The following is a 6000-nucleotide window of genomic DNA, read 5'->3' as shown; positions in this document are numbered from 1 at the left end:
GAGACAGAGCACATAGAGAAGTCCCACAGAGGCTGATGAGGGGAGAGACAGAGCACATAGAGAGGTCCCACAGAGGCTGATGAGGGGAGAGACAGAGCACATAGAGAAGTCCCACAGAGGCTGATGAGGGGAGAGACAGAGCACATAGAGAGGTCCCACAGAGGCTGATGAGGGGAGAGACAGAGCACATAGAGAGGTCCCACAGAGGCTGATGAGGGGAGAGACAGAGCACATAGAGAAGTCCCACAGAGGCTGATGAGGGGAGAGACAGAGCACATAGAGAGGTCCCACAGAGGCTGATGAGGGGAGAGACAGAGCACATAGAGAGGTCCCACAGAGGCTGATGAGGGGAGAGACAGAGCACATAGAGAAGTCCCACAGAGGCTGATGAGGGGAGAGACAGAGCACATAGAGAGGTCCCACAGAGGCTGATGAGGGGAGAGACAGAGCACATAGAGAGGTCCCACAGAGGCTGATGAGGGGAGAGACAGAGCACATAGAGAAGTCCCACAGAGGCTGCATTTGATTTTTTTTGTTTTTTTGCAGCAGAATTCATAAGCTTGTTTTAAACACCCATGAGACATGTTTTATAGGGTTAAAAATAGCAGAGTATGGGACTTTTAATTCAAGTTTTAGGATGGATTTTACTGTACAGTAATGACTGATTGCTGTACCCGACTCAGAATTCTGTTCCATACGAATATTTGACTATTCTTTTCTTCTTCTTTTTTTTGAAAGACTATCTGGCAATCAGAAAATCCACTGGCATGACATGTTTTGTTTTGTGTAATTGGGATATTATTATCAGGGAGGGCTGATAACTTATACCAAAATGGGCTATATATACCGTATCACAATCTATTGGGAGAAACCGAGCAATATGTAAAATCAGACATTCAACACCCCCATATACCCGGAATGAAATGATCCTTGTTTCATAACCACACTTTGCGATTATTCTGTGAGATTGGCAGTCGAATCAGGTTCCTTCGAACAAATTGTCAACAATTGGGGGTCACCCTACTGATTTAAAAATAGGTTGACTGCAGTCAAACTTTTTGCTTCCTGAAGTTTGTGTGATTTTTTTTTCATCTGCTATATTCCTTTTGGAGGAGCGGATAAGAGATGAAATGTGATTGGATTAAAATGTGTATAGATTATTATGGTTACTGTCCTTGTAATGAAAATGACAAGAATAGTAAGGGAGAAGGGGGGAGAAAGAAAAATGTGTGTGATAGAGAGAGAGAGAGAGAGAGACAGAGAGAGAGAGAGAGAGAGAGAGGGGGGGGGGGGGGCAGTGATGTCAGTGGGATTAGCTGCTGGTTTCCTGTAACAGGCTAAAGAGGTTATTTATTGCAGGAGAGCCTCATGCATCACATTCTCTCCAGGTACATGTTGTGATGTGGACATGTGGTGCGTAATGGTCCTCATCCCAAAAGCAATTAAAACCATCCGGCAAAAAAAGAAAAAGAAAATAGGAAAGAAAAAAAAGCCTGCATCCCCACAGTCAGAAGGTTTTCTCCTTCTCAGTGTGGGTTGGCTGAAGGTTTCTCTCCTTCTCAGCGTGGGTTGGCTGAAGGTTTTTCTCCTTCTCAGTGTGGGTTGGTGGAAGGTTTCTCTGGGTTGGTGGAAGGTTTTTCTGCTTCTCAGTGTGTGTTGGTGGAAGGTTTCTCTGGGTTGGTGGAAGGTTTTTCTCCTTCTCAGTGTGGGTTGGTGGAAGGTTTCTCTGGGTTGGTGGAAGGTTTTTCTGCTTCTCAGTGTGGGTTGGTGGAAGGTTTCTCTGGGTTGGTGGAAGGTTTTTCTGCTTCTCAGTGTGGGTTGGCTGAAGGTTTCTCTCCTTCTCAGCATGGGTTGGCTGAAGGTTTTCTCCTTCTCAGTGTGGGTTGGCTGAAGGTTTTTCTCCTTCTCAGTGTGGGTTGGTGGAAGGTTTCTCTGGGTTGGTGGAAGGTTTTTCTCCTTCTCAGTGTGGGTTGGTGGAAGGTTTCTTTGGGTTGGTGGAAGGTTTTTCTGCTTCTCAGTGTGGGTTGGTGGAAGGTTTCTCTGGGTTGGTGGAAGGTTTTTCTGCTTCTCAGTGTGGGTTGGCTGAAGGTTTCTCTCCTTCTCAGCATGGGTTGGCTGAAGGTTTTCTCCTTCTCAGTGTGGGTTGGCTGAAGGTTTTTCTGCTTCTCAGTGTGGGTTGACTGAAGGTTTTTCTCCTCAGTGTGGGTTGGTGGAAGGTTTTTCTCCTTCTCAGCGTGGGTTGGCTGAAGGTTTCTCAGAGGATTTTGGCATAATGTGCAGAAAGGATGAAAATGTGTGTTTGTGGATTGCACATTTCATGAGGTCAGTGCTTTGTTGAGTTGAACTCAGCGATCTGTGGCCTTCATCTGCTTTACTTCCAACGAGCAGCACTGATAACATCAGCTGCATTTCACACTCAAGTGTGTGTGTCAGTGTGTGTATGTGTGTGTGTGTCTGTGTCGGTGTGTGTATGTGTGTGTGTGTGTGTGTGTGTGTGTATGTGTGTGTCTCAGTGTGTGTATGCATGTGTGTATGTGTCTCTCTCAGTGTGTGTATGCATGTGTGTGTATGTGTGTGTGTGTCTCAGTGTGTGTATGCATGTGTGTGTATGTGTGTGTGTGTATGTGTGTGTTGAACCAGATGGGATTAGCCCCAGTTTCTAATTCAGAAGACATTCTGCAGCGTAGCCACATCTGTCCAGTGTATTTATTCTATTTCCAATCAAAGACTTCAATCAGTTTATCATTACATCCCATAAGCCTGAACCATCAGCCAGACAATTCTAATTCTTTGAAACGGGAATGTTTATTGGGCCTTCTGACAATAATAATACTGTAGTAATAATATCATAATAATAATATTAATGATAATAAATACATATTATTATCAATGGTAGATTTAATAGTAGTTTACCTTCCTAGGGTATCGGCCCCAACCCTAGGCTCACCCACTGCACGGGTTCACGGGGTGCAGAGCTCCAGGGCCAGCTCGGCATAGCGGGCGTAGCGCGTGAGATGCCTGGTATATATGCCCATATATATACTGTCTATAGTATAGGCCCGCGGGCCGTATGCGGCCCGCGGGCGCCCCCTGTGTGGCCCGCGATGGAATTGCAAAAAAAAAAAAAAATTTTTTTACAGTGCACTTGAACGCAACATGCAATATACCCGCTGAATAAGTGTCCAAATGTTCATGTCATTCTGGGCAATACTCTTCTGTTATAGCATTTCAGTCTGAAATATGGAATATCTTTCAATAATATTTATGACTAAAAGGCTAAAAGTAATCTCATGTGTAAGAAATGACTGTTCTACATTGAAGTAGAAATTTAAATAATTATCTTGTTTGTTTTGGATTTATTCAGCTTCAAGAGTGCATTTTTGTTCTTGTGTGACCCTCAACACAGGCTTTGAGAATCCCGGGCCACTTACTGATACTTAAATTAACCCACTCATATTCTGGTTTATTTCAAGAAAAACATTTCGGCTAGTGGAAATTCTAATTGGCTGGTAACTTTAAAATCTAGCAGCCATATTGGCAGGTGGTGAAAAGAGTTAATTTCAAGCCCTGCAGGGAGAGCAGGTGGTGACATAGGAGTGAGTGAGGAAAAGGATCAAATATTGGTGGTTAAGACTGAATAATGACATCACAATTGTTAATTTAAAATGAGTTATTCCTCTAAACCTGGCTTCAAATGCCCCAAATTTCTCGTGCTGGCGCCGTTCAGTCCTCAGCAAAATCTGGTAGCGAGGACATTTTTTTGTGGCCCTCTCTATCATCAAAGTTGCCCATCCATGGGTTACGGCATGACAATATTTGTTCGGCCCCCGGCAACAATCTGGGTTTCTCATGTGGCCCCCCATGAAAAATAGTTGCCCACCCCTGGTCTATACTATATTCTCTCTCTCTCTCTCTCTCTCTCTCTCTCTCTCTCTCTCTCTCTATATATATATATATATACACTCTGTATACACACACACACACACACACACACACACACACACACATCACACATCACACTGATGTTGTAGAGGTCTCAAAAGGTGGTATAAATACTGGTATGTATCAAGTAGCTGATTCACTTTGCGTTATCAGGCTAAAGTGCTGCAGAGCAACACTGTCCGCATCTTTCGTGTCAAGCAGATAAAGTTCACCTGTGAGTAAGACGTTTATTTCCCTCCATTTTGTGCAGAAAGGTCCTGAGAATGCGTCAAATCAGGGGATGGTTTTTCCTCTCGAGCAAAGCTAAAAGACATTTAATGTGTTGATTTAGTTTCAGCTCGTGAATGAAGAACTCAGTTGGATTAGAGTATGGGAGTGGAGATGAGTTTATTTAATTTGATTTAGTTCTATGATTTATTGCTCCTTGACACATTAAAAGCTTATTGGCCAGTTTGGCTTGTTTCATGTTCAAGGGAAGAGTCTGTGAGTTCAAAGAGTGTAGGCAGACATCCCAGGGCATTATATAGTGTGGGCAGACATTACAGGACATTATAAAGTGTGGGCAGACATTACATGACATTATAGAGTGTGGGCAGACATTACAGGGCATTATAGAGTGTAGGCAGACATTACAGGGCATTATAGAGTGTGGGCAGACATGACAGGACATTATAGAGTGTGGGCAGACATTACAGGACATTATAGAGTGTGGGCAGACATGACAGGACATTATAGAGTGTAGGCATACATTACAGGGCATTATAGAGTGTGGGCAGACATTACATGACATTATAGAGTGTAGGTAGGCATTACAGGACATTATAGAGTGTGGGCAGACATTACAGGACATTATAGAGTGTGGGCAGACATTACAGGACATTATAGAGTATAGGCAGACATTACAGGGCATTATAGAGTGTGGGCAGACATTACAGGGCATTATAGAGTGTGGGCAGACATTACAGGGCATTATAGAGTGTGGGCAGACATTACAGGACATTATAGAGTGTAGGCAGACATTACAGAACATTATAGAGTGTGGGCAGACATTACAGGGCATTATAGAGTGTGGGCAGACATTACAGGGCATTATAGAGTGTGGGCAGACATTACAGAACATTATAGAGTGTAGGCAGACATTACAGGGCATTATAGAGTCTGGAGCAGACATTACAGGACATTACATTATAGAGTGTGGGCAGACATTATAGGACATTATAGAGTGTAGGCAGACATTACAGGACATTATAGAGTGTAGGCAGACATTACAGGGCATTATAGAGTGTGGGCAGACATTACAGGACATTATAGAGTGTAGGCAGACATTACAGGACATTATAGAGTGTAGGCAGACATTACAGGGCATTATAGAGTGTGGGCAGACATTACATGACATTATAGAGTGTGGGCAGACATTACAGGACATTATAGTGTGTGGGCAGACATTACAGAACATTATAGAGTGTAGGCAGACATTACAGGACATTATAGAGTGTGGACAGACATTACAGGACATTATAGAGTGTGGGCAGACATTACATGACATTATAGAGTGTGGGCAGACATTACAGGACATTATAGAGTGTGGGCAGACATTACATGACATTATAGAGTGTAGGCAGACATTACAGGACATTATAGAGTGTGGGCAGACATTACATGACATTATAGAGTGTGGGCAGACATTACAGGACATTATAGTGTGTGGGCAGACATTACAGGGCATTATAGAGTGTGGGCAGACATTACAGAACATTATAGAGTGTAGGCAGACATTACAGGACATTATAGAGTGTGGGCAGACATTACATGACATTATAGAGTGTAGGCAGACATTACAGGGCATTATAGAGTGTGGGCAGACATTACAGGGCATTATAGAGTGTGGGCAGACATGACAGGACATTATAGAGTGTAGGCAGACATTACAGGGCATTATAGAGTGTGGGCAGACATTACAGGACATTATAGAGTGTGGGCAGACATTACATGACATTATAGAGTGTGGGCAGACATGGCAGGACATTATAGAGTGTGGGCAGACATTACATGACATTA

The sequence above is a fragment of the Poromitra crassiceps genome (genome assembly GCF_964638095.1).
Source record: "Poromitra crassiceps genome assembly, chromosome: 9".
Classification (NCBI taxonomy): Eukaryota; Metazoa; Chordata; class Actinopteri; order Beryciformes; family Melamphaidae; genus Poromitra; species Poromitra crassiceps.
Note: the sequence above shows the minus strand (reverse complement) of the source record.